Source organism: Canis lupus, chromosome 16 (genome assembly GCF_048164855.1).
Source record: "Canis lupus baileyi chromosome 16, mCanLup2.hap1, whole genome shotgun sequence".
Lineage (NCBI taxonomy): Eukaryota > Metazoa > Chordata > Mammalia > Carnivora > Canidae > Canis > Canis lupus.
Window position 1 is genome coordinate 284,967 of NC_132853.1, and position 15,256 is coordinate 300,222.

The 15,256-nt window shown below is 54.3% G+C and overlaps 1 protein-coding gene across 11 annotated transcripts in view; it reads left to right on the plus strand.

Moving 5' to 3' along the window:
- Positions 1-15,256, plus strand: part of DAB2IP (DAB2 interacting protein) — a 189,364-nt gene that overhangs the window by 124,377 nt on the left and 49,731 nt on the right. Inside the window, exon 1 of one of the 11 annotated variants that reach the window (XM_072777776.1) lies at positions 8,960-9,291. The exons of the other annotated variants lie outside the window; for them this stretch is intronic. The gene's annotated coding sequence lies outside the window, so the exon portion shown is untranslated. Of the gene's footprint in view, positions 1-8,959; positions 9,292-15,256 lie in introns of those variants that run through there. 11 annotated transcript variants of the gene reach the window in all.

Below are 15,256 nucleotides of genomic sequence, written 5' to 3' on the forward strand. Positions count from 1 at the left end.
GAAGAGCCCCAGCTGAGGACTCTTTGTCCTGCTCAGATTCCACTCCCAAAAGAGTCCTGGTTAGTTCTTCAGATTAACAGCAGGCCGTCTCCTGCGGGGTTCCAGGCAGGAGTGTGGCCAGCGCTGAGGGTGCCGAGGGGATCTAGTCCTGTCCCAGCACCCAGTGTGCTGCCAGAGGGAGTTACTAGTGACCCCCCCAGAGTTGGTGCCCGGAGGTCTTTCTCAGGGAGCCAGTCCCTCTCTAAAACGACCAGGCAGGCCAGACCTACTTATGGTAGTATTTCAGGGTCCCCGTGCCAGCTCTGACTCTGAGTCCCAAATCTTGAGTCCCCTCATAGTCAGTCCCTGTTTTTCCATGGTGGCAGACTCCGGCTAAACTGAGGCCAGGCAGATGGGAAGCAGAAGTAGCTGCATCAAGCCTGTCCCACACACTTTCTTCCACCGGGGCCATGGATAGATTCCAGGGTCTTACATCCTTCAATTTCTGTTCAGCTTGGGTACTCCTGTTCTCCTGCTTGTTTTCATGGTGCTCTGTTCTTTGCCGGTAGACAATGGACTGTCCCCTGAGTTTGGTTCCCTGGCGCCCACCACAGTCTCTGATCAACCTGGGGAACCCGGGCTGCTCAGCAGCAAGCCTGGTGATTTGTCACCACACGTTTCCGATTGGTCATCCCTGCTTCTGTCCCTCCTGAGTCAAGGTGGCCCCTTGGCTTTGTTGGGTTCCTTCTGTAAATCTCTGCAAGCCTACAAATGTTAGTGGTGGTGGGACTCTCCGCTTTGCCTCCAGCTACTACCGGGAGAGCGTTTCAGTGGAGGCAAGTCTCCTACAGCACCTTGCCCCGTGCACACACATTTTAGCAAACTCAGAAAGACAGCCCGCAACTTTATCCTTCTGCCCCTGGAGGAGCACATTGCACCACAGACTCACTGCCAGGTGATGCCATCGTGTTCCTCCGGCCCAGCGTGTTCTCATGCCAGCACCACGGCACGCGCCCCCGTATTGGCTTAGGGGCCAGGGTTTTCCATTGAGTGGTGGGATTCAGATCAAAAGAATTCTGGACTCCCAAGTGGCCACATGCGAAGGGCTGGCTTGCTAAATTCTGAATTTTAGGGCAGGTGTAGACAGGATGGTGGTGCCCTGTGCTTTTTTAATCCAGTCACATTTGAAGCCTCTCATTAATACTAGTGGAAACACATTTCTAAACAAGAGGAAACCCTGCATTCTTTTCTGTTAACAGGCTTCCTATACCCACCCCTAGCATGTGGGGGGTCCTAATGAGGGGTCTGTAAACCTGCCTTTGGGTAGATTCACTTAAGTTTCACACACATATTTTCCTGCTGCCAGCCATTTATCTTAATATGTTTCAGTACGGACCACATTCTACTTAGCAGCACGTGGGCACTCATAGTCGAACACCACGTTGCCTTTCCAGGCATGGCCACCCCTCCCCGCCTGGAGTTCTTCTGGCTGCTGTGTCCGATCCTGCTGGATGGCAGCTACGCACTGGCCACGGAGGGAGCTGGGCGCTGGGCGCCGGGGGAGGCCGACTCCAGTCAGGGCCCTGCCTTCCTCCTACCTTCCCCCTCTTAGCTCCACCCCCGGCCCGCCCCGCCCCGCCCCAGCCGCCTCTCCTTGCTCTGCTGCCCCAGGTCCAGGCCGTCAGAGGGGGGGCAGGCACCACCACTTGTCCTGCTGGGCATCCTGCAAGAGGAGCTCGGGCTGTTGGAACTCCTGGCTCGGGATGCTCATGCCAGGGTCCCCATTTGGGTTGTGTTGTGACGAGGGACTTGTTTCCAACGTGCGAAGTCTGCCCACTCCCCCTGTCTTGACGGCCTTTCATGCTGGTAGCCCCCCTGTAGGGGCCCCTGACGTTTCCCATTCAGGTTTGGAAGGCCGGGCACTGGATGGGGAGCCCCTGGCGGGCCAAGCTGCTGGCTCAGAGGAGACCGTGGGTTCTAAATCACTCTGCCCGCGAAGGCAGAATCTCCGGGCTGCCCTGGCAACAGCTCAGCGCCAGCCTGTCGTGTGGCCGCGGACAGCCCTGGCTCCTGACTGGCTGTACTCGCCCGCACCCTCCCCTGCTCCTCACGCTCCCTCACTCCTTAGCAGCCGAGGGCTCGGCTCTCTCTTCTGGAGCCTTAGGCGGATAGTGCAAGGGAAGTGCAGGGGTGGGGTCCTTGAGCTCTGTGTGTGGGCTTGCACACCCGTGTGCACGGGGGGGATCACCCTCAAGAGGTTTCATCAACAACATTGGCCTTGTTAGGGGGCCATCCAAGAGCCGTCTGCAGGGAAACAAAGCCCGACTTCCAGGTCTTAACAAGTCTCTTGGAAGTCCCCAGACCGTCATCCTCGCTACACACCCACTCCCCCAAGCCTCCCTGCCCCGGTCATCCCTGTTTATTCACGTTACTCAGACACACTCTACAGGTGGATGCCTGGGTTCAAATCCCAGCACCCCGCTTGTCAACTCTGACTTCAGGAAACCTGCTTACCTCTGTAAAATGGGGATGAGGACAATTCCTATCTCACAGGGATGTCAAGAGGAATGAACAAATGAGATTTGTGGCTAAATGCTTAGCAGAGCACCCTGAGACATACACAGTAACACTTGAGATGCATGAGCCCTGCTGAACACTTGAGTTCCCTGTCTTGGGCTGCTCCCCTCTCTGGATTGCTTCCTCCTCCTCCCCTGCTCTTTCTACTTGGATCTTGCACATCTGTCTAGTCCTGGCTGCTTCTGCCTTTTGTCCCAGCCTCAGGCAGATTTCACTTTGCACTTTCTGTGCCTGCTTTTTGTGCTTTGTTATGACTGGGTCTGCTCTGCAAGTGGGATCTCCTGAGCTGTCCTTGTCCTGCCCTTCTGGGTAGAATAAGGCAGAGTCTAGCTTCTTCACAATCCCCCAGAATCTTGGTGTGAACTTGGAGACCACCCCCCGCCCCCTGCCTCCAATGGAGCATGTGATCAAGCTCATTCATAAGGCCTTAGAATGAGAAGTTAGCAGTTCTGTCACAGATGGGGAAGCCGAGGCCAGGAGTGGGTAAGGAACATTCCCAGGGACACAAGGAGCTAGAGGCCCTGCCTGCTTCTCTCCACACTTCTCTGCTTGGGGGGCCTGCTTGGAAGGAATCAGGGAGTACTTCACAGAAGCAACGGGAGCTGAGGTCTGAAAGAGGAGCAGCTCATCAAAGGGAACAAGGGTGGCTAAGCAGCCATGAGCAGTGCTCAGAGGTTAGAACTTTCCTGTCCTCTTGGGATGTGAGGCTGCTGTGGGAGGTGAGAAAGGGCTGGGAGCTTAGGGAGTGGGAGGTAAGGAGATGTGGGGAGAGAGAGGTGAGCTGGACTGAGCCCCCTGCCCCACCTGTGTGTGTTGGGTTGAATTAGGTGGAGGATGGGCATGAGGTTGAGAACTTGCTGTGTGCCGGGTTCTTTATCTCTTAGATGCTCGCTGTGACCTGAGAGGTGGGGAAACCACGTGCCCAGGGGTTTGGTGATTTGACTGAGGCTTTGTGGGCTATGGTAAGGGGCACAGCCAGAATGGAGAGCTGAGCCTCGGGACTCTCCAGGCTCTGCCAGGCTCTGCCGACCACTGTGTGCTGGGGATGGGGAAGCCCCACCTCTCTAGGGGCAGGACCCCAGAGTCTATTATTTTAACTACTCCCCAGGCAGATGTGGGAGCCACTAGGAGGGTTTATGTAGAGGGTGTGGCACAAGGTCTGGTCCATGGAGATGCCGTGTCACTGTCAATTGCCCTGCATACATATCCAGGTATGCAAACACAGGGGGTACCTTCAGAGAATGGGGTCACAACCACGCAAGCCTGGCTGCTCTCTCTTTGAGCGAGGCCTCTTGGGAAATGAGCTGAGTGCCAGGCAGCCTGCAGCTGGGCAGCCCCAACTCTGGTCTCTGTTGCCCGGCAGGAAAGGTAGGGCTCTTATAAGACCTGGGTCCCTCACTCCCTCCTTGGGGAGCCCACGATCCCCCTGTAGGTCTCACAGCACCCTGATCTTACTTCCTGGCTGTTCTCAGGGTAGGACAGTTGTCTGTGGGCCGTGCTGAGAGGCAGGCCTCCATTCTGGGGCTCTGGCACCTTGCTCTCGGCCCCCTAGCACAGGCGCCCAGAGGACGCTTACACCGTGAATGATACATTGAGCGGCTACCGCACGTGAGTGCTCTACCAGGCGCTGGACAAATTGACTTCGGCGTGGCACTTCATGATTCACAAAGCTCCTCTGGGTCCTCTTAGGAGGTCGATTGTCTCGGATCAGATATTCATGTCCCCATTTTCCAAATGAGGAAACCAGAGCTCCCAGAGAAGGGGCAAGCAGCTTGAGGTCACATCATCAGCCCATGAGGGACAGAGCCAGGCTGAGCCCATCATCCGAGTGGATGCCCACCCCCTGGACTGTGAGTGCATCCTGGAGGCTGTCAGCTGTCTCTCTGCCACCAAGCCTCAGGGGAGCACTGGTGCTGTGGACCGGAGATGGTATTCCTAGGCCAGCAGGGGAGCTGGGCACACAGAGGCTCTGTATCCTATGAGCAGGGCCCCTGGGGGCACAGCTCGTACCTGGCTCCTTCTCATTGCTCCACCCCAGCAGGAGCAGGGATCCCCTCTGCCACTGCGGAGCAGCTAGCTGTCAGGGACAGTGACTGTGCTTGGGGTAAGTCAGACACAGGAGAACAAAGAGGGCCCCTTCCTGCCAATGTAACTCTGACCTTGGAAACCCAGAAAAAGGGAAGAACTGGCTGCAGGCTTCAAAGGGGGGCAGGTTTCCTGCAGGCGGGCATGAGGAAGCCTTGGCTTTGTCAGTTCTTGCTACCGAATTTCTCCTTTTCAGGTTAACAGGAGTCCTGGGGATCAGTGTCCGTGGGCTGGCCTGGAATCCTGCCACTTTTACAGAAGGCAGGGAGATACCGGATCACTGCTCTGTTTTGACGGGGTTCTAGGAGACACAACTTACTGACATGGGAATCTGGACACGGCCCCCAAGGCTTACCCTAATGCCCCATTGTGTGTGTGCCTAGGTGTGGGAGGGGGGACCCCAGGAGTGCTTGGGGTCTTTCAGGGAAGTGGGTAGCAATCAGGAGATCCTGGGTACAGTGAGGCATTGCATCTTTGTTTGTCATTCCACAAATGATAGTGCTTATGTATGCCAGGTATTAAGCATGTGCCTGGAGAAGTGTGTTGTGGGTCCGTCCCCTGCCCTGCTGGCTATGACAGGAACCACTGGCCGAGGCAGCCCACAGATACAGGGGGGCACTAACATGGCAGGTGAGTGCCCCCTGAGGGGGATAGCAGCCTCTGTACCGTGTCACCAGGGCTCTGGATTTATAAGAGAAGCCAGAAATCTAGAGTGTTTTGGGTGACATTTTAAGATTTCACATCTTTAAATGTTGGCAATTGATTCAAAATTTAAAAATGTCAAACGCTGTGTGGGCTTAACAAAACATGAATGTTGACCAAATACAGCCCGTACTCTTCAGTTTATAGACCTTTATCTAAGTGTCGGGTAGAACCCAGGTGGGCAAAGGGTATAGAAGGCAAGCCCTGGAGGAGGGGCCGCGTGGACGGGGGTGCAGCAGCTGTGTAACTCTGCACCATCTGGGGACCAGAGTGAAGGGGACCAGAGCCGCTTGTGGGAGGCTGCGCATGCCTTGAGAGGATTTATCCTAATTGGTGCGAAATGCTGCCCTGGAAGAGCAGATACGCGGCAGGCTGACCCAGGCTACCCTAAGCCCGCTATGCCTACGTCGCCTGTCCCTCCAGCCAGGTGCTTCTGCCCACATTGTCCCAGTGAATGAGAATCTTTGGTTAGGGGAAAGCTCAGGGAGGAAAGGTCAAAGGTATTTAAGAGAAAGCCCCGGGACACACAGTGTCCAGATCTTCAGCAAAGGTATAACTGCTCACCTCTGGGGGACTGTCCCATCTGTCTACGTGTCCATGTGTGCACGTAACCTCCCCCTGCCCTTTGCATTTGCTCTCCTGGCTGTGAGGCTCCTTCAGGCACAGGAAGTTCTACACCTTCCGAAGGGGGCTCACTTCTCCCTCCCCCTTCACCCAGGGGTCCTGCATTCTTCAAAGGATTTGAACTGCTCTGGCCAAAGCCTGTCTGGGTGTCTTCCTGCTCAGGCTTGCAGGCAGAACTTTTGTTTCTCCACCCTCCATAATCCATATTTTAATTTCTTTCTAAATGATCACCTGCTGCAAGGTGTCCTTCAGATTGTCCTGGCAATTTGTCTAGCAAATTTTCATTGAGCACCTGCTGTGTGCAGGGGCCTCAGGCCAGAGAAGCATAGGTGATTGAACCCTGGGGACTTGATGTGGCCAGAAGGGACGGAGTAGACAGACCTAACCCACAGACAGTGGTGGGGTCCAGTCCCAGGGCCTGTGTGAAGGACAGTGAGGCAGCAGAACGGGGCAGGGTGGTCAGGGAAGAGGTGAGGTGACCCTGTGATCCCCAGATGCCTGTGTCTGAGGCAGGGGGCTCCTGCCTCCACCCACTAGTGCTCTGTCCTGGGGATGGGGGACGACTGGCAGCAGCTGGCCGGGGTGAAGCAGAAGAAACAAAACGCAAGGAGGCGCCTGGTCTTCTGGGCAGAACGGGTGCCAGTGTTTACCAAATTCCTTACCAGATGCCCTCTTATTCACTTAATTTTACTTTACTTTTAAGTCTTTTTAGCACAAAGGTAATTAAAAATACAAGCACAGAGAACCAAATTTCAGCCCTATGGGGAGTATAAAGCAAAAAGTGACATTTTTCCTTCTACACCCCTGTCACCATAGATTCCCCACCCCACAAAAGCCACTCCCGACTGTTGGCCGGGGCTTTTTCTGCAGAGTTTTTGTGGCAAATAAAAAAAAATATATTGTCTGTGTCTATGTGCCTGAGAACATTTCAGCTAGCATAATCCTTCCTCCTTGGCCTGTAGAGAGGGGAGGAGGAGAAAGCTGACTGTTCTGGCCCAGAACACAGGCTCCCCCCACCACTTTCACACCCTCCAGCACCCTCCAGCCCTACAGCTCTGGGAGGCGGCTTTCACCTCTCACCTCTCCCCAGTGACACCATGGTGGGGGTCCAAACTCAGGCTGTTAAGGGTGGGGGGACAGCAGGAGACAGGCTGCATGGCTGTCACAGGGCTTCTGCAGCCAGAACTACCCCGGGGACCCTTGGGGCTGAGTCATTTCTGGTTTTGCTCACCTGTGCCCAGCCCTAGGGACAGGAGGCAGTCCCTGCCTGCCCTGGAGGAGCCCCCAGCCAGGGGTGGAAGAGATGTGTGCAATCTTAGTGAGACTCTAACTGGCCCCAGATGGGCCACCAGGCAGAACTGTGGGAGCCTGGCCCTAAGGGACTGTTTGGGGCTGGGGGACAGCTGTGTTTGCCTGGGCTCAGAGAAGCTTCTGGAGTTGGTGGAATCACCTAAGATTCAAAAGAGCTTTTCTAAACCATAGTCCCTCATCTGCTGGGGCTCGAAGTACCTCCCTCTCAACAAGTGAGAGACTGGATAGGAAAGGACTGGAAGATCTATGAGGCGCGAATGCTGTTGCTGTTGTTTTGTGTGGAGTGTCCTGTTTCCCCCAGGGAGGCCCTGTGTGGCCTGGGATGCAGGGCGGGCTGGGGGCTGGGCCCCTGGGTGGGGGAAGGGTGGGTCACATGGAGAAGGCCCCTCTGCTTAGGCTGGAGGGCCCAGTCTGGGCCAGGTGCTGGCCCTGCCTGCTCTGCAGATGGCGAGCAGGGCACTGGGTGCTTGGTCATCTGTGAAGCTGGGTTGCAGAGGTCGGCCTGGTGATGGCCTTTCTGGCTTTGCACTGGTGTCAGGGTGGGGGAGTGTTGATGGTGATGAGGAAAGGGACAAGAAGAGTGGGCTAGTCTCCACTCCCAAATCTGTTCCCCTTCAGTGCTGCCCCCCTGACCCCCATGTGACCTATCCCTTTAGACTGGACTCCAGGCTCCTTCCTGTGGTCCGTGCATGGGCAGCTCCTGCCTGTCTTTTCGTTTACTCCCTCCACCTATCCCTGTCCCCTGCAGCTCAACTGCCCCAGCCCAGGATCTCTGCCTCTGCTGTTTCCCTCTCCTTGGTGGCTCTGCCCCCCATGGTTGCTCTGCCCAGGTGTCTGTGACCTGCTCCCTCACTTCATTCAGCCGTGTGTCAGGCAGCCTCCCTCTCTCCTTCTGGCCTGGACCCTAGTCTGTGTTTCTTCCTAGTACTTGAGTTCCCCGGATATTATCGTGCAGATTCTTGTGTACTTCTCTCACACTAGACTCTAAGCCCCATGGGAGGGCAGGAAGTTGATGTCTCGTTCCCTGATGTGTCCCCAGCCCCTAGAATAGGGCCTGCCACAAGGTTGGTGAATGAACACATCAGTGTGTTTCATGTACTCTTACCCCATGGGGTAGGCACATTGCCGTGTGCTTTTACAGACAGGAGGGTGGAGGGTAAGCTCAGAGAGGGGGACCAATGAGTTCATGGTCCCCACTTGAAACATGACAGAGCCAAGATCGGACCAGATGTCTGTGGCCCCCACTCTTAGCCGGCAGAAGCTCCATGTCCCAGGAATCTGGGCAGGCCTGCCCTCCAGGAGAGGGTGAAAATGGGGAGTTCTGATAACTGTGGGTGGGATTGTACCCTGAGAAGAGAGGAGGGGTGGGGCACAGGAGGGAGTGAGGAAAACTGGTGGGAGGAGGCTTGAGGGGGGGCGGGGGGGCAGGCCAGGCGCTCACTGGGGCTCAGTACAGGGAGCCTCTGCAATGTGGTCCCTGAAGAGGGCAGCTCCAGGGCACCGCGGCTCCCAGAGCCTCCTCGTGCTGGCTCCGGTTCCTGGCATGATTTGTTTCCCAGAGGAGCTCAGGCCTGGCCCAGCTTCCCAGGGCGAGAGAGACTCCAGCCTTGCTGTTTGCGTTGTTGTCACGTCTTCTCAATCAGCCTATTTCTGGGAGCAATGACTTCATCTCCTGTGATTCTTGATACAACCATTGTCAGGCATCCATAGAAAGATGGGCCTGGCACCATCCATATTCCCCTGATGAGCCGGGTTATGAGAGGCAGTTGGCAGGCCCCAACCTGACCTGGGTCAGGGGCTTACCTGGTCAGGCCTGCCTCCAGGAGACTGCCCTTCTAATAGTCACCCTCGGATCTGGCCTTGTTGACCTTGGGGAGCCCGGTGCAGCGCATTCCAGCCAGCCAGCACACACGCTGTGTTGGGGGCGGGGGCAGTCACACCCAGTCTCTGCCCTCAAGGACTCTTCCTGGTTGGAGTAGGCAGATCCTGCATTAGAGGGACCGTGTGGGACAGGTAAGGGAGTGGGGACCCCACTGGAGCTCAGGGAAGGCTCCACAGAGTTGTTTAGGCCACGGAGGAAAGTGAAGGCTGGTAGAAGATCTCTGTGTGGAGGGTAGGGGACGGGCTAGCTGGTGGGTCTGTTGTCTGGGAGTCCTGAGCCACCACAGCTGTGTGTTGGGCTGGGCAGTGCCAGGGGATTGCATGGAAGATGGCGGGAAAGCAGGCAAAGTTTGGACTTGATCCTGTAGCTGGAAGGATTTTCAGAGGGGATGGGGCTCGGTCAGATCTGTGATTTTAAGATTTTATTTATTTATTTGAGAGAGAGATCACAAGCTGGTGGGGGCGGGGGTTGTAGAGGGACAGACTCCCCGCTGAGCAGCGAACCCTATGTGGTGCCTGACTGGATCCTGGAGTCCCAGGAACATAACCTGAGCAGAAGGCGGACCCTTAACTGACCGAGCCACCCAGCACCACTGGATCTGTGATTTTCGAAGCCGCTCCCTGGCTCTGTGTGAGGGTGGGTGTGGGAGGCCGTCTGAGAGGAGTGGGGGGGGGGGGGCTGGCAGTTGTTGAAGTTCCCCTTCATCCTCCTGGGTAGGAGTTCTTCTCTCCTGCGCTCCCCCACACTGCCTGGAACTCCAGTCCCCAGCCCTGGAATGCTGGTGGACTGGGAACTGGAGATGGTGGGATGTTGGGATTTAGGGTGATGCCCTGAAAAATCTTTTGGCTGGACTTGGGCAGATGTGGAAGGCCTCAGAACCGCAGTCCCAGAAAGCACACTTTTACCCTAGGTTTATTTACAGTTTAGCCTGGAGGCACAGGGGGGCCCTCAAGGAGCCCTGGTGGGATGTGGTGCCAGAACACTCATGCCCCCACCAACTCCCCACCTGGGGTTCCCTGGCCACACCTCGGAGCAGAGCCATTAGTAGTGCGCTGACATTGAATCTCCTCCATCCCAACTCCCTGTTCTGTGGCCTTGGGCAGGCTGCTTGCCCTGTCTGAGCTGCAGGGTCCGTATCTGTTAATGGGGACAAGGATTGTACCTGCTTCTCCCAGGATATTTGTGAGGACTATTCGCTTTTAAAGGGGGGAGGAGCCTAGCAGAGCATCCACACGGAGGAGGGAGGGGCCCAGTTTGCTTTGGCTGTGGCGGAGGTAGCCGAGGGGGCAGGGGCAAGGGGGAAGGAAAGCAATTAATCTCTTCATCCTTATCAAGGCTCCCTTAGGCTTCCCAGGGCCCGAAGTAAGGAAGAGTGGTGAGAGTCTGGTTGAAGGAGCAAAGAAGTCTGGGTCCCAGTCTCCACTGCCACTGACCTCAGACACGTCTGTCCCAGCCTCAGTTTCTGGGGCCAAGGAAGGAGTAAGGAAAGGATGAATGGTGGCTGGAGCCAGCAGGGGGCTGACACACCCCTTAAGACTTCTCCGCATTTCCCCAGTACTGAAAGCTCAATGGCTGCCCAGGAAGCAGGCATCATCAAGAAATGCTTTGAAAGGAGCCTTTTCCAAGCTGAGGGTGGCCAGGTGCTCCTGCTCCTTCTTATTTCCCACAGAGAACGGTCTGCTCTTGCCCTCGCCCCTGAGCCACTACCTACCTTCCTTTGCTCGCCTTCACTGTTCCAGCTGGTCATCACTGTCTTTTTTTGGTAAGAAAACTGTTTGGCAAACCAGCCAACACTTCCTGAGCCTCTTTTGACCGCTTACGTCTGTGTGGGGCGCAGAAGATACAGGGGTGGTCAAGATACTGACGCAGCTGTGAAGATTGAAGACGCATTAAGAAGATTGTTGAATTGTCTTGTGTTCAAAGGTTGAATGCAAAAGCCCCACAGCTGGGGCAGGAGACCCTAGGCCCTGGGTTCTTCTGCTTTCTGCCTGTGGACCCTCAGCAAATTACAACACCTTTCTGAAGCTCAGTATCTTCAGCTCAAAACCCAGGTCAGTTTCGGATGATCCCTCCCAGCTCAAAGGCTCTGGGGTCAGTTTTGGACTATTAACTCACTCTGTCCTCTCCAGGTAGAAGCCTGTGCTAAAGTGCACTTTGTGAGCGCAAAGCTAGAAGAGCAAACTCCAAAAGTAGTAGACCAGTCCAAGTTGAATCCAGTTCTGCAGCTTACCATTTATATGTTTTTGTGGGGTTTTTTGGTGTTTTTTTTTTTTTTAAGATTTTATTTATTTATTTGAGAGAGTGACAGGGTGGTGGGGGGATGGGCAGAGGGAGAAGCAGACTCCCCTCTGAGCAGGGAGCCTGATGTGGGGCTTGATCCCAGGACCCTGGGATCGTGACCTGAGCCCAAGGCAGATGCTTAACCACCTGAGCCAGCCAATGTTTAAATATAAACATTTATATGTTTTTGGACAAAATCCTTCCTTGAATGTCTTTGAGACTTGTTTTTTTCCAGATGTAAATAGGTATTATGGTATACCGGGTACCATATGCCCTGGCTCATAGGAACTCACTGACGGGTCATATTAAAGCTGCTGAATACCTCTCCTCCGTACACGCAGCACCTGCTCCTCACCAAGTACACGCCGCCGACACCCCCTCTCCTCTTCCTGGCTCTGCATGTTCTTTAACGGAGCTCTGCCCAGCGGAGTGCTGCTTCCCTGGGGAGGCAGTAACTGGCGCTCCCCACCCCCACCCCACAGCTGAGGACTGCGGCTGACTGAGGAGCCCTGGGGTGGGCTCCCACAAACAGTTCTCCTCCAGGGAGTGTCCCGGATCGGGTGGTCAGGGGTTCAAATGGCTTAAAACCTTGGCTTGAATATATACTAGTTTGGAATTCTGTCTTGCTCTATGATGAAAATGTTTGCTAATGAAATTAATAGTGTAAACAAGATTTAGGGAGAGCGGGCAGGCAGAGGAGAGGGGTTATGTAAACACTTCAAAGAACACCCTTTTCCAGCATCTAAGCCATTCTATTTGCATACGTAATGATTGTGCTAATTATAGGTGGCCTCATCTGTTAACAACAAGTTTGCCTGGTTGTGCTACATTATTATAATCACTCAGTCAAAATTTCTGGTGTGCTTTTCACTAAAGATAACAATAGTGATAACACCTATCATGTTTGATTCCTTGCTATGTGCCAGACATCTTACCAGCCATTTGACAATCATCATCTCGGCCCGTCTTCCACAATAAGCTTTATGTCCCGAAGATTCCTACCCTCTGTGCACGGGATTAGACTGAGGTACTTAGAGGTTAGGTAATTTTCCTGGGATCACACAACCAAGAGCGGAGGGCATGACCCAAGGTCTTGCTAACTCCTGCTCTTTCCACCCTGTTTGTGTTCTGTCTGCTTCTCTGGGGAGACTTGACACATGTGCTCACTTTTTCTCTTGAAGCTTTCCCTTTCTTATTGGGTCTTCAAACTCCATTTTGGCTGCAGAGGAAGCTGAGACCCTAACAGGGGATTGAGGGCAGTACAAGAGGTGCAACCGGAGCCCCTAATTTCTGGGATGAAACCAGTCTCAGCTCACTTACCCACCTTCCCACCCCTCTCTGCCCTTCCCTGGGGTCTTGAGTCCTGCCTGGAGAGGATGGTATCTCTTGCCTCTCACTCAAGCAGTACTGGGCTTGGCCTCACAGCCAAAGAAAATTATAAGGCAATAAACAGGTGGGAGGACACCAAGCACATCATAAATTGCTGTACATTTGTTGTCATTAACTTGGATGTTGCCTGCAGGTGGCTTATGGCCACACGTAGCCCACAGGCAGGTTTCATTGGGTCTGAGAAGGTACAGAGGTATTTTTTAGTGTTTTTTAAGAAATCAGTTACAAAAAAAAAACTAAAAAAAAAAAAAAAAATCAGTTACCAATACTTAAACACCCATAAAAAATTCACCTGAAAAATCTGGATTTCTGGCTTTTCCTAAACAAACAGATATGGCAGCATTGGGCCTAATTTCCTGTAGGGCAAAGAACTGACCACTGCAGTTCATCCCAGACTCCTTTACTCCTGGAAGGCCTTCAGGTTTGCTTAGTGTGCCTTAGCGTTTCCCAATGGCCCTGAGCATGTTGGGCTGGGGTGGGGGTGGGGTGGGGGGTGAGTAATGTTCCCATTTCATAGACCATGAGCCTGGGGCCCAAGGGGACTGCTGGATCCTGCTGCAAAGTTGGTATTGGTGAGGCCAGGACTTAAACTTTATCCTCATTGCCCCCCAAATGTGTCTGAGCCCCCCTGGCCACCATGGAAAGAAGGAAACCCTTCACTGACCTAATGACTCAAAAATAACCAACAGTGAGCCTGAGGAGCTGTTCCTGTCTCCCCCTCTCCCTTTATACCCTCCCCGAGGCTGGAGGGGACGTGGGAAACCTATTCATTTAAACTCAATTATTTTCTCGAAGACAGACGGAACTGAATTGGGTCAACGGCTATATTTGCTGTGCTCAGCTATTTCCCCTGTAACAGCATTGCCCACCGGGTGTGTTGCTGGGCTCCGTGCCGCCAGGCTCACCAATTATAACTCAGTATGAGTGGCCATTCCTTAGCATTCTTGGCTTGGGAAGAGAGGAACACCCTGTGCGTGTTCACCGAAGCTGGCTACGGGAGCAGGGTCTGGAGTATGTGGTCACCACCTCCTGGACCCAGGCTGTAGGTATGGGGCATTTTGTGTCCAGCCCTCATCTGCAGTAGAGGTGCTTCTGACACTGGGGTTTCTACAGACAAGGAACCTAAGGTCCAGAGACATTAGGTGCTTTTTGGAGAGGCAGGCCTTGGAATGAGATAGAACTGGGATCTTACTAGCTGTGTGACTTGGAGCAGAGAGCTTGACTGCTGGGCACTCCCATCTCTTCATCTGTAAATGAGGCACGAGTACTTGACACACCTCTGGGGGCTGTTGTATTGGAAACGTGACATGCTGTGTGGACAGTTAACCCACACGTCCACACTCGTTCCCTTGTGCTGTGTGCAAGGCACAGACACGGTAGGGGACCCAGATCTCAGAAAGTAGATGGGTTGGGATGCCCTCCTCTGTGAAACTGTTCCTGATTCCTTGCATCTGAAATGGAGATGTTTCTTAGTCATTATAGTTCCCCTGTTGGGCTAGGGTCTGCACTGGATACTCTCTCACGTTCTCCTGGGCCTGCAGCTAGGTCTGCTTTTGTCTGGCACTGATGTTCGTATGTGTCCTCCATGCGCTGGTCTGCCACTTTCCTGAGGGCAGAGATTGTGGGTCTTGTTCACTTACCGGTACGCAGACGTCACACCCTTTGTAGCTGTGCAATGTTGGACTGGTGGGCCTATTTCCTTGTCTGTAAAATGGGACGGTGATGTCTCCCTGTGACACGTCTCCAGGAAAGAGGCTAGTAATGTCAGCCGCTGGCAGCTCTGTGCTTAGACACCTACAGCAGACTCTTGGAAGAAATCACATCATTTGGAAGAAATCACATCAGATGCTTCTGTTCCACCCTGTTGAAGCTAGTAATATCTAGGATTGGGGCTCTGGGGAATCCTGGAGGGGGGCCCAGAGTGCCATCTTGTTGCAGAGTTGCTGTTTCCTTACGTGGAGAAGTGTGGAAAGGGTGTGGTCTGGTGTGGCCTGTGGGTCTCCCCTTGTCTTCATCTTCTGTGCTGCAGGGGCAAGCTCGGGCTGCTCTGGCCTCACAGAGCAGTACCTCCAGCTGCCCAGTGGTGGGGATGAGATGAATGAGGACCTGGCCAGTCACCGCTGACCTCCAGGAAGGCACTCAGGTCACAGGGCCTGGCATTGGGACTCTTCTTTTGGCAGTGTTGGAACCTGGATTCCTCCAATCCGCTCCCACGATGTTGTTGCTGGTCCCAGGGGTGTGGGGGTAGGTAAGGGGACAGTTCAAGGAGGTTCGAATTCCTTGACCTTTTAGGGACTTTGTAAAATCGGAGGACATGTCTGTGAAGCGGGGCATTGGGCCCGGTGTAAACATGCTGTGGTGATGGCTATGAGGGCAGGGCCCCACTCTTGTGGGATGGGACTTGGGACTTGGGACTGGGTAGCAGGA